General features: G+C 43.0%; 1 protein-coding gene across 5 annotated transcripts in view; it reads right to left on the bottom strand.

Moving 5' to 3' along the window:
* tlr2 (toll-like receptor 2) overlaps positions 1-15,860 on the bottom strand; it is a 67,600-nt gene that overhangs the window by 33,262 nt on the left and 18,478 nt on the right. For 2 of the 5 annotated variants that reach the window (XM_043700149.1, XM_043700162.1), the window contains exons 3-4: positions 13,094-13,405; positions 4,857-4,915 (exon numbers count right to left, since the gene is read on the bottom strand). The gene's annotated coding sequence lies outside the window, so the exon portion shown is untranslated. Of the gene's footprint in view, positions 1-4,856; positions 4,916-12,862; positions 13,406-15,860 lie in introns of all 5 variants that reach the window. The other 3 variants (XM_043700168.1, XM_043700176.1, XM_043700155.1) reach the window with 2 other exon arrangements.

Genomic DNA, 15,860 nt, shown 5'->3' with positions numbered 1-15,860 from the left:
CGCGCAGTGAGTGAGTGAGTGTAAATGTGTGTGGTGTGTGCAGTGAGTATGTGTATGTGTGGTGTGTGCAGTGTGTGTATGGTGTGTGCAGTGAGTGTGTACGTGTGTGTGTGTGGTGTGTGCAGTGTGTGTGGGTGTTTTGTGTGAGATCTCAGTGAGGCTGGCAGTGTCCAATGGCACAGCTTCCTCTGCCAGTCTCCCCCCAGGAGGACGACTCCTCCCCTTTCCACCATGCTATCTTTCCACCAGGACCTCCAGGTCTCTGTCAGAGAATTATAGTGCCGCTTTCTGCTTGTCCACCATGTTCCAATTCAGTCTACTGACAGGCAGGGCAGCTTCAGAATCCCAGTGCTCATCTGATGCACAACTCAGTTTTAAAGAGGGTGCAGGTACAAGGAATGATAGACTTTCAGCAGATATCAGCGGGGTGGTGAGTTGTTCCAGAAACACAACATGTTAAGATGAGAGTACAATCAAATGTGAATGTAGCCATAGAGGTGGGGTAGGTAATTAATGAGGCAAGTAAGATATGCCATGAAAACTCGCAAAGCCTCACAGCAAGAAACCCTCCAAAAAAATAACTCAACACAACTCAAACTTAGCCCAAAAAAGTTTAAGATTCAGACAATTCATATTTTTTGTCAGGAATACATAGCCTCCTATTTTGCATACTCAATATAAACTTTCATGCAGTAAAGCTTTTGAAAGCTTTTTTTCTCAATGATTTCTGAATAAGGAAAATACTCTCCAATACCCACATAAACCAGATAGTCACAGTTTACATGAATCCTAAGGTACAGACAGTCTTCCTTTCCATCCGTCCTTTTGAAATCCTTTGACAACTCTAATTTTGATATTGCTATTGAAAGACACAAGACAATGCCTATCCCAAGCGTTTTAGTCATTCAGAAAAAGCAACCCTGAGCAGATACAGTGCAAACAGAATTAGGAGTCTGCATTGCAAAGAATATAGAACAAGGAATAATGGGAGTAAATGTCCTGAAGACAGTGCACAACCCATTCTTTAAAATACTCCAAAAAAATTAAATGATAATGCAATAGTTCTTCATATCTTTAACAATCCAACATCTGAGAGATAACACAGCTGCCTCATAGCACCAAGGACCTGGGTACAATTCCAGCCTCCAAACTCTCTGTAGAACATAGAACATAGAACAATACAGCACAGAACAGGCCCTTCGGCCCATGATGTTGTGCTGTAGAGTTTGCACATTCTCTCCATGTCTGCGTGGGTTTCCTCCGCGTGCTCCAGTTTCCTCCCACAGTCCAAATGTGTGCAGGTTAGATGGTTTGGCCATACTAAATTGCCCGTAGTGTTCAGGAATGTTCAGACTCGGTGGATTAGGCATGGGAAATAGGGAGTTACGAGAGATGGTAGGGGGCTGGATCTAGGTGGGATGTGCCCTTTAGAGAGTCGGTGCAGACTCAGTGAGCTGAATGGCCTCCTTCTGCACTGTAGGGTTTTTATGATTCTAGATAAAAGACCATAGCCAAATGACCCAGTTTCATAACACATAGCAACATTGAGGGAAATGTGAGGTAGAACTTCAGCTCAGGCAGTAGCACAAAGCAGAGAGGAACATGATGAATGTTGAGACTAGAGATAGAAGTTTGATTAGCCTGGATCACGTTGACATAAGTAGGGAAGATGTGTTGGGTAGGCTAGAGGTTATTAAGGTGGACAAATCCCCAGAACCGGATGGGATCTATCCCAGGTTTCTGAGGGAAGTGAGAGAGGAAATAGCTGGGGCCCTGACAGATATCTTTGTAGCATCCTTAAATACAGATGAGGTGCTGGAGGACTGGAGGGTTGCTCACGTTGTACTCCTGTACAAGAAGGGTAGTAGGGATATTCCGGGTAACTACAGACCAGTGAGCCTGACGTCAGTGGTGGGAAAGTTGCTGGAGAAGATACTGAGGGATAGGATCTATTTGTATTTAGAAAAGAATGGGCTTATCATTGATAGGCAATATGGTTTTGTGCAGGGGGAGATCATGCCTTACCAACTTAATAGAGTTCTTTGATGAAGTGATCAAGTTGATAGATGAAGGAAGGGCTTTAGTAAGGCATTTGATAAGGTTCCCCATGGTAAACTAATAGAGAAAGTGAAGTCACATGGTGTGCAGGGTGTTCTAGCTAGGGGCATAAGGAACTGGTTGAGCAACAGGAGACAGAGAGTAGTAGTTGAAGGGAGTTTCTCAAATGGAGAAAGGTGACCAGTGGTGTTCCACAGGGGTCAGTGTTGGGGCCACTGTTGTTTGTGATATACATAAATGATCTGGAAGAGGGCACTGTTGGTATGATCAGCAAGTTTTCAGATGACACGAAGATTGGTGGAGCATAAGGGACTGTCAAAGAATACAGGAGGAGAGTTGGGCGGAAAAGTGGCAGATGGAGTTCGATCCAGACAAATGTGAGGTGATGCATTTTGGAAAGTCTAACTCTCGAGCAAATTATACAGTGAATGGAAGAGTCTTAGGCAAAGTTGATGAGCAGAGAGATCTGGGAGTGCAGGTCCATTGTACCCTGAAGGTTGCTGCACAGGTGGATAGATTGGTTAAGAAGGCATACGGTATGCTTGCCTTCATTGGACGGGGTATTGAGTATAAGAGCTGGCAAGTCATGTTAAAATTGTACAAGACATTGGTTCGGCCGCATTTAGAATAATGTGTACAGTTCTGGCTGCCATTTTACCAAAAGGATGTGGACGCTTTGGAGAGAGTGCAGAGAAGGTTTACGAGGATGTTGCCTGGTATGGAAGGTGCTAGCTATGAAAAGAGGTTGAGTAGGTTAGGTTTATTTTTATTTTAAAAAAGGAGATTTGAGGGGGGACCTGACTGAGGTTTACAAAATCATGAAGGGTATAGACAGGGTGGATAGAGACAAGCTTTTTCCCAGGGTGAGGGATTCAATAACAAGAGGTCATGTTTTCAAGGTGAGAGGTGAAAAGTTTAAGGGGGATACATGCGGCAAGTACTTCACACAGAGGGTGGTGGGCGTTTGGAACGGGTTGCCAGCCGAGGTGGTAGAGGCAGTCACGGTAGATTCATTTAAGATGCATCTGGACAGAGGTATATAGATGCTTGGGAATTGGGTGACAGATTTAGACAGTGAATTTGGATCGGCTCAGGCTTGGAGGGCCGAAGGGCCTGTTCCTGGGCTGTAAATTTTTTTTTGTTCTAAAACAAACCCCATCGGATCAGCTCTGTGTTGGACACAGTGTCTAAATTTCAGTCAATGGAATAAAATATCAGATGTTGTACATAACAAACAAACCTCACTATACCATCAATTTCATATTATTGATCGTGACAAATATGTATTAGAGAACTTTTGGGCCAACTTTATATTTGAATATTTATGATATGGCAATTTTCTTCACTCATGGCAAAATGGCTGGATGTTTTGGGGTGGGGAGGGTTTCTAAAATAATGTAAACAAAGGGTTATACATTAAATAGTAATAACCAGAATTCCCAAACAAAGTAAAAACAAACATGAACAAGCATCAGGCTCAGCAACAAAGACAATTGATAAAATTTTAATGTTAAGGTAGATCTATCCTCTGCTCAAATTACTTCTCAAGCATTAAATAATGCTGGAATCCCTTGTATGCTCTGTCAAGTATGCTTATAGCACAGCTGTGCTAATTGTATATTGCCTAAAACAAAAGTGGTATTAAAGCTGACACAGACTCAGGATGAGCACAAGAATGCTGTTCCAAAGATTCCCTTCCCTTCTCTTCCCTTCCTTTCCTCTCCATCAATAACCTAATGGAGCTATTACAGAATTTTGCAAAATCAGGATACAACAGTAATTTGTATTGTTTTACATTAATTATTGTTTTACCATTTGGTCGGCTTCCTACATAAAACTTAATCTAGATTTAGAGTCACACGGCACAGAAACAGACCCTTCGGGCCAACTAGTCCATGCCAACCATGTTACCAAACTAAACTAGTCCCACCTGCCTGAATGTGGCCCATGTCTCTATAAACATCTCTTATTCATGTACTTATCTGAATGTATTTTAAACATTGTAACTGCACCTGCATCCACCACTTCCTCGGGTGGTTTATTTCACACAGTAACAACTCCCTATATAAAAGATTGGCCCCATATATCCTTTTTAAATCTTTCTCCTCTCATCTTAAAAATATGCCCTCTAGTTTTGAACTCCCCCACTTAGGAAAAAGACCTTTGTAATTCACCTTATCTATGACCCTCACGATTTCATAAGCCTCTAAGGTCACTCCTCAACCTCCTAAACTCCATGGAAAAAGTCCCAGCCTATCAAGTCTATTTTTATAACTCAAACCCCCTCCTTTCCTGGCAAAATTCTGGTAAATCTTTTCTGAACCCTCTCTAATTTATTAACATCCTTCTGATAACAGGGCAACCAGGACTGCAAGCAGCATTCCAGAAGAGGCCTCACCAACATACTGTACAATCTCAACACAATATTCCAAATCCAACACTCTAAGGTCTGAACAATGAAGGCAAGCTAAATGCCTTCTTACCCCCCTGCCTACCTGGGACAGAAATTTCCCCAGGTCTCTCTGCAACACCACCCAGGGCCCTGCCATTAATTACACAAGTCCTTCCTTCGTTTGTTTTACCAAAATGCAATACTTCACATTTATCCAAATTAAAACACCATCTGCCACTCTTTATCCCATTGACTCAACTGATCAAGATCTCTTTATGGTCTTAGATAACTTTCCTCACTGTTCACTATCAGCCTTGGTCTGAAATCCAGCTTTAAATTGAAACGTCCAAATTCAAAACCGATCTGTAACATTATAAGCAGCAAGTAGTTCTAGAAGGTAACTCACCACCATTTTATCCACGACTGTTAGGGGTGGGTGATAAATATTGGTCCAGCCAGTATCACCTACAACAAACAAAGTAAGTATTTACCCCACTGTTCTGTATACTCCGACATCCAACAACAGAAGTAAAGGTCCTCCCACGAAGCAAGGTTGAATAAATGTGTAGCTTACTTACTGATGTGAGCAACTAAACCTCATTGCACAGACCACAGACCTTGTCACTCCCACTAATCTTTCACTTCTTATTTTGTGCCTTTCGGTTCACCATTGTCTAAAGAGATATTTCCAGTTAAACTGCATTTCACTTCCATTTTGCAAGTTGTGTATATGTTCAATTATCTTTGGCTTTTTCCAATCAAAGACATTAAGGCAAAAGTATACTTGCCAGCATCACAGTGCCCAAATTAAGGTCAGAAGTGTTGTAATTGCTCCCACGCCGTTACCAAAATTGAGGTGGAAACTCAATTTAGAGTTATAAAGCATGGAAACTGACCCTTCAGTCCAACTCATCCCTGCTGACCAGGTTTGCTAAACTGAACTAGTCCCATTTGCCTGTGTTTTGCCCATATCCCTCTAAACATTTCCTATTCATGTCTTTCAAATGTTGTAATTGTACTCTACCATTTCCTTCGGCAGCTCATTCCCTTTTAAATCTTACCGCTCTCGCCTTAAAACTATGCCTTCTTGTTTTCAACTTGCAAGCTCTGGGGACAAGACCTTGGCTATTCACCTGATCTATGGCCCTCAGCCTCCTACGCTCCAGAGAAAGAAGTCCCAGCCTATCCAACCTCTTCTTATAATTCAAACCCTCCAGTCTTGGTAGCATTCTTGTGAATCTTTTTTGCACCTTTTCCACTTTAATAACATCCTTCCTATAGCAGGGTGGCCAAAATTGTATGCACTACTCCAAATGAAGCCTTACCAATGTCTTGTACAACCATAACATGACATCCCAACTGCTGTACTCGCTGACTCTGACTGATGAAGGCAAACATGCCAAACACCACCTTCACCACCCTCTCCACCTGTGACTTCACTTTCAAGGAACTGTGTACCAGCCCCATTACCCCCCCCACCCCACCCTCAGGTATCTCTGTTCAACAACACTCCACAGGCCCTAATATTTACTGTGTAAGTCCAGGCCTGGTTTGTCTTACCAAACTGCACACCTTACTTTTATCTAAATTAAACTCCATTTGCCATTCCTCAGCACACTGGCCCAGTTGATCAAGATCTCTTTGTATTCTTAGATAACCCTCTTCATTGTCCACTATTACCATAAATTTTGGTGTCATCCGCAATATTACTAACCATGCCTCCTATATTCTCATCCAAATTGTTCAAATAAATAACAAACAACAATGGACCCAGCACTGATTCTTGCTGCACACTGCTGATCACAGGCCTCCAGCCTGAACAACAACCCTCCACCACCATGCTCTGTCTACTAAAGTCAAACCAATTTTGTATCCAACTGCCCAGCAATCTTTGGGATCCCATGTGATCTAACTTTACCAACCAGTCTACAATGTGGAACTTTGTCTACATGGATTTTAGCAAGGCTTTAAACAATGTCCACTGCTTTCATCTGCCTCTATCTATTTTCTTGGTCATCTGTTCAAAACACCCAGTCAAGTTTGTGAGACACAATTTCCTATGCACAAGGCCATGCTGACTATCACTAACCAGTCCTTGCCTTTCCAAATGCATGTACATCTTGTCTCTCAGAATCTCCTCCAAAGACTTACCCACCACTGACATAAGGCACACTGGTTTGAAGTTCCCAGATTTCCCTTGCAGCCTTTCTTAAATAATAGCACAATATTAGTCACCCTCCAGTCTTCCTTTCTTTTAGAAAATTGCTTTTGAATCTGCTTCTACCACCACAAATAGTACACTGCAGAATTTCCTTCTCATACCTATGTAAGAAGACAAGTGAAACTAATGTTTAAAGTGTCTTTAAAAATAAATAACTTGATTAATTTGGCACTTTTAATGACTTCAGGTGTATCTAAATGGTTAACAGCAAGGAAGTATTATTGTTTGATGAAGCTGTTATAAGTAGAGCTATCAAATTGCACATTCATTTTTAGATTAGATTAGATTACCTACAGTGTGGAAACAGGCCTTTCGGCCCAACAAGTCTTCACCGACCCTCCAAAGAGCAACCCACCCACACCCATTCCCCTACGTTTACCCCTGACTAATGCACGTAACACTATTGGCAATTTAGCATGGCCAATTCACCTGGCCTGCACATTTTTGGACTGTGGAAGGAAACTGGAGTACTCAGAGGAAACCCACGCAGACACGGGGAGAATGTGCAAACTCGACACAGACAGTTGCCCGAGGCGGGAATTGAACCTGGGTCCCTGGCAGCAGTGCTAACCCCTGAGCCATTGTGCTGCCCTCCCTCAAGGCTGTATTCAAGTGTCAGTCTAGATTGTGTAGTCATGTCTCGGAAATAGAGTTTGAATGTGTGAGTTGTTGACTGAGAAGTGAAAGTGCTACCCCTAAGTCAATGCTGAAACCAAACCCACTACAATAGAATTAAGGCATTGTCTGTGTCTCAGGTGGTCGCACCCATACCTCTGAAGTGGTTTGGGGTTTAAAGTCTCTCTCCAGAGAGTTACACAGCAGGTTAGCACTCCAATCCACACCCCCCACCAACCCAACCTCCACTCCCAGCACCTTCCTCTGCAACCGCAAGAAATGCAAAACCTGCACCCACACCTCCCCCCTCACTTCCCTCCAAGGCCCCAAGGGATCCTTCCATATCCGTCAAAAATTCACCTGCACCTCCACACACATCATTTACTGCATCCACTGCACCCGATGTGGCCTCCTCTACATTGGGGCGCCCACTTGCAGAACATTTCAGAGAACACCTCTGGGACACCCGCACCAACCAACCCAATCGCCCCATGGTGGAACACTTTAACTCCACCAAGGACATGCAGGTCCTTGGCCTCCTCCATCGTCAGACCATGGCAACACGATGCCTGGAGGAAGAGCACCACATCTTCCGCCTAGGAACCCTCCAACCACAAGGGATCAATGCAGATTTTTCCAGCTTCCTCATTTCCCCTCCCCCCACCTTATCTCAGTCCCAACCCTTGGACTCAGCACTGCCTTCTTGACCTGCAATCTTCTTCCCGACCTCTCCGCCCTCACCCCCTCTCTGGCCTATCACCCTCACCTTAACCTCCTTCCACCTATCGCATTCCCAACGCCCCTCCCCCAAGTCCCTCCTCCCTACCTTTTATCTTAACCTGCTTGGCAAACTTTCCTCATTCCTGAAGACGGGCTTATGCCCGAAACGTTGATTCTCCTGCTCCTTGGATGCTGCCTGACCTGCGCTTTTCCAGCAACACATTTTTCAGCTCTGATCTCAAGCATCTGCAGCCCTCACTTTCTCCCATTTAGAAACAACAGACAAATAGAGAATGGAGGTGGGGTAGAATTGTTAGTAATGGATTAAATCAATATCAATAAGGAAGAATATTGGCTCAGAAGGTCAAATGTGAACCTGTATGCCCAGGAACAAACTGCAGAGCAGTTTAAACCAGATTGTACGCTGAGAAGGAATGAATTCATTTTGCTGTGTGGTGTCCACTGCGGAAGAGTGATCAGAAAATGGTAGAACTGTTCATGAAGATGCAGAGTGAAAGTTTAACCAAAACTAGGGTCCTGAATGTAAATAAAAGGAACTATGAAGATATGAAATGTGAGTTGGCAATGTTAGATTGGAGGGCCTTACTAAAAGCACTGACTGTGGATAGATAATGTCTAATCAGGGATGTATATACACATTACAACAACATTTCATTCCTAGCTAGCACAAAAAATTAGACAGGAAAGATGGCTCAATCAGAGATCACAAAGAGTTTAAGGATAATCTTAGGTCTAGAGAGGAGTCCTATAATACTGCCTGCCCATAATCAAATACTCTATGTGTCTCCTCTAGAACAGCATCCTTCACCACCACTGCTCCTCAGTAACTCGCCTTCCCATTCAGCTGTCGTGTTTCATTTTAAAGTTTTTTTTGTCAAAACACCTTGTACCTGACAGACAATGCTCCAGACTGTGCCATCACAATCTCTGATATGTGCGTGTCTGACTAATAGGACCGACCCAGTGGAAGTGGGGGGAATGTGGTATATTTCTCAGACCCCATGAAGTTACAGTATCAGGTGCAATACGAGCAGGGACACTTGCTGCCTGTTACAACCTACTTCCTCCATCACCCTCAGCTGATGATTCTGTACTCTCGATTTTGAACACCATTAGAAGATGCAGCAAGGGTGGTGAGGGCATAGAGTGTATGCTGGATAGGGGACTTGGGCTTAATAAGGGTAAATACAAAGGAATAAGGGCAGAGCTGGTTGGAGTGGATTGTGAAGGGGTTTTAGCAGCAAAGAGAGTTGAGAACAATGGCAGGCATTTATTAAATAGTTCAAGGCCCACAATACAAATATACACCAGCAAGGAAGGAGGATTCTGGGAAGGAGATGAGCCAAACGTGGTTAACCAAGGAAGTCAAGGGTAGCATCAGATCAGAGGAAAACAATATACATGCGCCAAAGGTTAGTGGTAAGCCAGAGGTTTGGAAAAAAGTTTTAAAAACCAATAAGAGACTGTCAAAAATAATAAAGAGGAATGAAATTAACTCTAAAGATAAAGTTGTCAGTAATATCTGGGTGGACAACAAGATCTTCTTTGAATATATTTAAAAAAGAAAGTGAAGCCAAAGTAAACATAGGCCCATTGGAGAACAAGGCTGGGGAAATAATATTGGAGAACCAAGAAATGGCAGAAGAGTTCAAAAAATTCTTTGCATCATTCTTCACAGTAGAAGGTACTAATAACATTCCAACGTTACTAAATAATCAAGGGGCAACAAAATAAATGCAGTAACTATCACTAGAGAAAAGTGCAAAGGGAACTAATGATGCTAAATCCAATAAGTCCCCTGCACCTAATGGGATGCATCCCAGGATATTAAAGGGATTAGCCACAGGGATAGGAGATGTACTGGTAGTAATCTTCCAGGAAACCTTGGATTCTGGAAAACTCTCAGAGGAATGAAAGACTACCAATGTTGCACCTTTATTAAACAAAGGAAAGAGACAAAAGCAGGTAATTGTAGGACAGTTGGCTTAATGTTTGGTATGGGAAAATGTTAGCATTTGCTATAAAGGATATAATAGCAAAATTTTTAGAAATAATAAGATCAAGCAGAGTGAACATGGCTTAGCAAGTCATAGAGTTATACAGCATGGAAGCAGGTCCTTTGGCCAATCTCATCCATGCTGATCAGGTCTCCTGAACTGAACTAGTCCCATTTGTGTGACAAATTCAATAGAATATTTTGAGGTGATAAAAATAGGATAGATAAAGGGGTAATGGTAGGGATAATATATTTGGATTTTTAGAAGATATTTCATAAGGTGCTACACATAAGCCTAGTTAATAAGAGAATCCATTGTGTTGGAGGTAGTATATTACATTGATAGATCATTGGCTAAGTAATAGAAGATAGAGAGTTGAAGGGCAGTATTTTCAGGATGGCAACCTGTAACTAGTGATGTGCCACGTGGATCAATTCTGGGGCTACAATTATTTACAATATATATTAACAACTTGGATGAGGAAAGTGAATGTACTATCACCAAATTCATGGATGAAACAAAAATAGGTGGGAAGGCAAGTGGTCAGCACAACACAAAGAGTCTGTAGAAGGGTGGGGTTAGTTTAGTTGGCTGGTTTGTAATGCAGTGACACCAACCGTGTGGGTTCAATTCCTATTCCAGCTGAGGTAACTATGAAGGCCCCTCCTTCTTCACCATTCCCCTTGCCTGAGGTGTGATGAGCCATAGTTAAACCACCACCATTTGGGTCTCTCTAATTACTACAGAGGGAAAAAGACAGGTTAGGTGATTATCCAAATGTCTTTTGCCAAGATTTTGCCTAGATACATGGATAGGAAAGGTTTGGAGGGATATGGGTCAGGAGCAGGCAGGTGGGACCAGTTTAGTTTGGGATTATGTTCGGCATGAACAGTTTGGACCGAAGGGTCTGTTTCCAAGCTGCATGATTTTTATGGAAGATAATGTGGGGAAATGTGAGGCTATGCACATTGCCAAGAAGAAAAAAGATATGAATATTATTTAAATGGATGACGGCTGCAGAAAGCTATGGAAAAGAGATTTGGGAGCAAATGCCCATGAATCACAATAAGGTAATGGGAAAAGCAAATGGAATGTTACTCTTTATTTTGAAGGTAAACTAGGAGCTGTTCACACTTTCCCATCCTATTATGCCTGCCTTGTGCTATCTCAGTGGCTCCTGGTTTTTCACTATCGAAGACTGAAAGTGGTCTTGCAGAGTGACCATCAGGCTTTAAACTACTTTTGGGCTGTTCCACCTCAGTGTGAGTGCCATTGGTCTCTACCAACTGGTTGACTAGCAACAGCCTGAGAGAGCACAGCAGGTTTAAGACCGTAAGACATAGGAGCAGAAATTAGACCATTCAGCCCATTGTGTCTGCTCAGCCATTCAATCATGGCTGATAAGTTTCTCAATCCCATTCTCCCCATAACCCTTGATCTCCTTGATACTCAAGAACCAACCTATTTCAGTCTTAAATATACTCAATGATCTTGGCCTCCTCAGCCTTCTGTGTCAGTGAATTCCATAGATTTACCATTCTCTGGCTGAAGAAGTTTCTCCTTAACTAAGTCCTAAAAAGTCTTCTCCTTACTCTAAAGGTTATGCCCTCAGGTCCTTGTCTCTCCTACCAATGGGAACATCTTCCCAACAGTCACTCTCTCCAGGCCATTCAGTATTCTGTGCGTTTCAATTAGACTCCCCCTCATCCTTCTAAACTCCACTGAGTATAGACCTAGAGTCCTCAAACATTCCTCAGATGTTAAGCTTTTCATCTCTGGGACCACCCTCTGAACACTCTCCAGGGCCAATACATCTTTCCTGAGATATGGAGTCTAAAACTGCGGGCCAAGTCTGACCACAGCCTTATAGAGCCTCAGAAGTACATCCCTGCTTTTATATTTAAGTTCTCTCAAAATAAATGCCTTCATTGCATTTGCCTTCCTAACTACTGACTCAACTGCAAGTTTACCTTGAGAGAATCCTGGACTAGAACTCTCAAGTCTCTTTGCACTTCAGACTTCAGAATTTTCTCCCAATTTAGAAAATAGTCCTTGCCTCTATTCTTCCTACCAAAGTGCATGACCTCACATTTTACATCAATTCTTCCTTCCATCTGCCACTTCTTAGCCCACTCTGCTAACCTGTCCAAATCCTTTTGCAGCCTCCCCGCCTCCTCAGTGCTACCTGTCTCTCTACCTGTGTTTGAGTTCCACATAATCATTCCCTGGGCAGCAAAACATCAGTCTTAGTAAATAGCTAAAGTGCAGGCTGATGGACTATTGTGAGAGGCTGCAAGTCTTTTTAAACAGCGAAATCTGCAAGCAAGATGATAACAGTCTCAGGCTGCTTAGCATTGAACATGGATCCGATGGCCTCCTTTTATCGCCCACTACAGCAACAATAGATCCATGACTTCTCCCTGTATTGCAGTCCTGAGACAGCAACCGTTGGAGGTTCATGGCTGGATCCACAAGTTGGTCATCACTTCCATGGTGGGAAGGATAAACTGCTGTGCCACTTTGGGGCCTTAGGTTTCTTGTCAGCAACAGGAGGCTGCCTGGCAAGTCAGTCAGTGCACCCAGTGTCTTGGTCTGGATTTTCATCAGCCACGAGTATGGTTATAAAAGCTTGAAGCTTGCACACTGGGGAAGTTCTGGCAGCCTTATTGTTCATTTTACAATGAAGCATTAAAAGATATTATTTAACTGTGATAATGAACATTTTCTTTCACTTTATTATAATCATTCATTTTACATTCTGTTCTTAAAGCTTATGTTTTTCATTGTGTTTGGTTAGTAACTGATAGGCTGAAGTAATATAGAAGTATTAAAACTAACTTAAATTGTGAGGACCAAAATTCCATCAGCCATCTCTTGTAGGCCTGTCCAGCAGAACCCAGTCTTGAACTTGGTCTGTGGTGAACTGGCGTAGAAGCTGCCTACTCCCCTGGCTTGGGGGGATGCACGTGCTGAAAATTGTGCACTGCCAGTATCTGAGCTTGTGGTTACAAATGTCTGACTGAGCAATGAGGTTTCTTCAACAATACAGTGCTGTTTCTGTCTCTTTACCTCCATGAGATGCCGTGACTGGGCAGGCTGGACAGTTCATAGGTCACTGAAGGCAGGATCTCGGGAAGGGGAGGCTGATTGGTCGAGGTGGTGGTGGTGGATGTGAGAAGCAGTAGGGTCCCTGGTCACAACCTCTGCAGCTTACACTTCATTTTATGTAAAACAAAAAAGGAAGTGAAGGATTTGAAAAGGAAATACAGCCATCCTTTCTCAACAAGACTGGATAAACAGGCTCTGTTGCAGTTGGGACCATCAGTTGGACCCAGGAGATGCATTCCTCCTTGTCCCCACTGTTTGTGTTGCTGGATCATCCTGTACAGCAAGACAGAAGGGAGAAAACTGATGATTATATTGTATTGTGTTTGGATGACATGCCTGCTGCAGCAGTATAGTTGTATGGAAGCACTGAGAGACTGGATGTGAGGCTAACATCCTTGGACAGTAAGTGATGCTGGCATGGCAGGCCCGAGTCCTGAGTAGATCATAACATCTCTACAGTTTGGAAGCAGGATATTCAGCCCATTGTGCCATGCTGACCCTCTGAATAGCATCCCACCCAGATCCACCCACCCCATTCTACCCTATAACCCTGCATTTCCCATGGCCAATCCACCTAAAGTGCACAGCTTTGATCTGTGCGAGGATACCAGAGCACCCAGCTCCCTGGTGTTGTGAGGGAGCAATGTTAACCACTGAACTACCATGTTGCCAAGGCAGGGAATGCTACTGGGTGTCTGTTGTGGGCGTGGTGAGAGATTGTTTCATGTGAAGATGCTTTCACTCACCTTGAGGTCATCTCATGTGTTCATTGAATTTCATCTGACACTGCTGGCTAGGTTCCAGAAATTGACCTCGTTGGAAAACGATCTTGCAATCCTGTGCAAACAAGACTTCTCTCTGTTTCTCAGCTTCCAGGACTAAGGCCATCATCACCACAACCCTGAATCTAGAAACAGCTCCCTTCCTTGGTGCCAGGTTTGTGCAGCTTGGACTTTCAGCCAGTATCAGTTGAGGTGGCCAGCAACAGCTCCCTTAGTGAACTTACCCTTTAAAAGTAGCAGACTCCTTTACTTGCAAGCTATAGGCTAATTGGAAAAGGTGCTATCAGCACACACTGCTGCACCTCTGCTGGCTCTCAGTTACCACTTAAACTTCTAAACCATAGCAAGTACAAGCCTAGTCTAACCAACTTTTGCTTGTAGATTAAGTTGCCATTCCAGGTATTAATCTGGTAAACCACCTCTCAATCGCTTCCTTTGCAGTTATATCCTTACTTACATAAGGTGACCTATGCTGTCCTCAATACTCTAGCAGTGGTTTCAACATGGCCTGCATACCCGAAGCACAATCTCCTTACTTTTGTACTCAATTCCTTTTACAATAAATGATAACATTCTATTAGCTTTCTCTGCACACTAACAGTTTCCAGTTCATGCACTCGGTCCCAGATCCCTCTCCTTTAGAGAGCTCTGAAATTTCTCAACATTTAGATTTTTTTTTCTTATACTTCTTGCCTAAGTGGACAATTTCACATTTTCCCCACATTACATTCCACTTGCCACAGCTTTGCCCACTAGCTAATCGATTTTATTTGTAACTCCCTTATATTCACTTCACAACTAACTTTGCTGCCTACCTTTGCATTATCAACAACCACATCTTCTGTCCCTTCATCCAATTCGTTTGTATAGATTGTAAACCACTCCAGAGCCATCACTGATTCTTGTGGCCCACCACTTGTTACAGTTTGCCAACCTGAAAAAAAATTATGCCAACTCTCTGCTTCCTGTTAGCCAATCTTCTATCCACACCAATACACTACCTCCTTTACCGTGAGCAATTATTTTCTTCAATAACTTTTGATGTGGGGCCTTATCAAAACCTGCTGAAAATATAGGTCCAGGACATCCACAGCACCTATTACTTCCTCAAAGAACTCCAAAAGATTGATGAAACATGATTTTCTTTTCACAAAATCTTATTGACTCTGCCTGATTGCATTGATCTTATCTAAGTGCCCTATAGCTTCTTACATTTTCCCCAACACATACATTACGCCAACAGGCTTGTAGTGCCTGATCTCTGTCCCCCTCCCTTTTTGAATAAAGCAGAGCTGGTTGCAATGTTCCAATCTAATGGGACCTTCACCATTTGAAGGGAGTTTTTAAAAATTAAAACTTGCACTTCAACTATCTCACCAGCCACTTCTTTACAGAGCCAAGAATAAAAGTCCATCAGGGTCCGAGCACTTATCAGCCCACATCTCCATCATTTACTCAGCACCATTTCTCTGGTGTTTGTGATTTTCCCGAGGTGCTCAAGGTTTATAACTGCTGAGGGGATGTTATTTATATCCTATATTCTGAAGACTGATGTATCTGTCGTTTCCTTAATTTCCACGATCGATTCTCAATGTTCACGTTGAGTATTATTTTCTTTTTAAACTATGGTTTAATTTTTCTTGTTCACTCACGGGATGTACACATTGCTGGCTGGTCAGCATTTGTTGCTCATACCTTGTTGCCCCGAGAACGGGGTGATGTGGTGCCTTAGAACATAGAACATAGAACAATACAGCACAGAACAGGCCCTTCGGCCCACGATGTTGTGCCGAACATTTGTCCTAGCTTAAGCACCCATCCATGTACCTATCCAATTGCCGCTTAAAGGTCACCAAAGATTCTGACTCTACTACTCCCACAGGCAGCGCATTCCATGCCCCCACCACTCTCTGGGTAAAGAACCCACCCCTGACATATCCCCTATA

Source organism: Chiloscyllium plagiosum, chromosome 1 (assembly GCF_004010195.1).
Source record: "Chiloscyllium plagiosum isolate BGI_BamShark_2017 chromosome 1, ASM401019v2, whole genome shotgun sequence".
Classification (NCBI taxonomy): domain Eukaryota; kingdom Metazoa; phylum Chordata; class Chondrichthyes; order Orectolobiformes; family Hemiscylliidae; genus Chiloscyllium; species Chiloscyllium plagiosum.
Note: the sequence above shows the minus strand (reverse complement) of the source record. Positions and strands in the feature narration are given on the sequence as shown.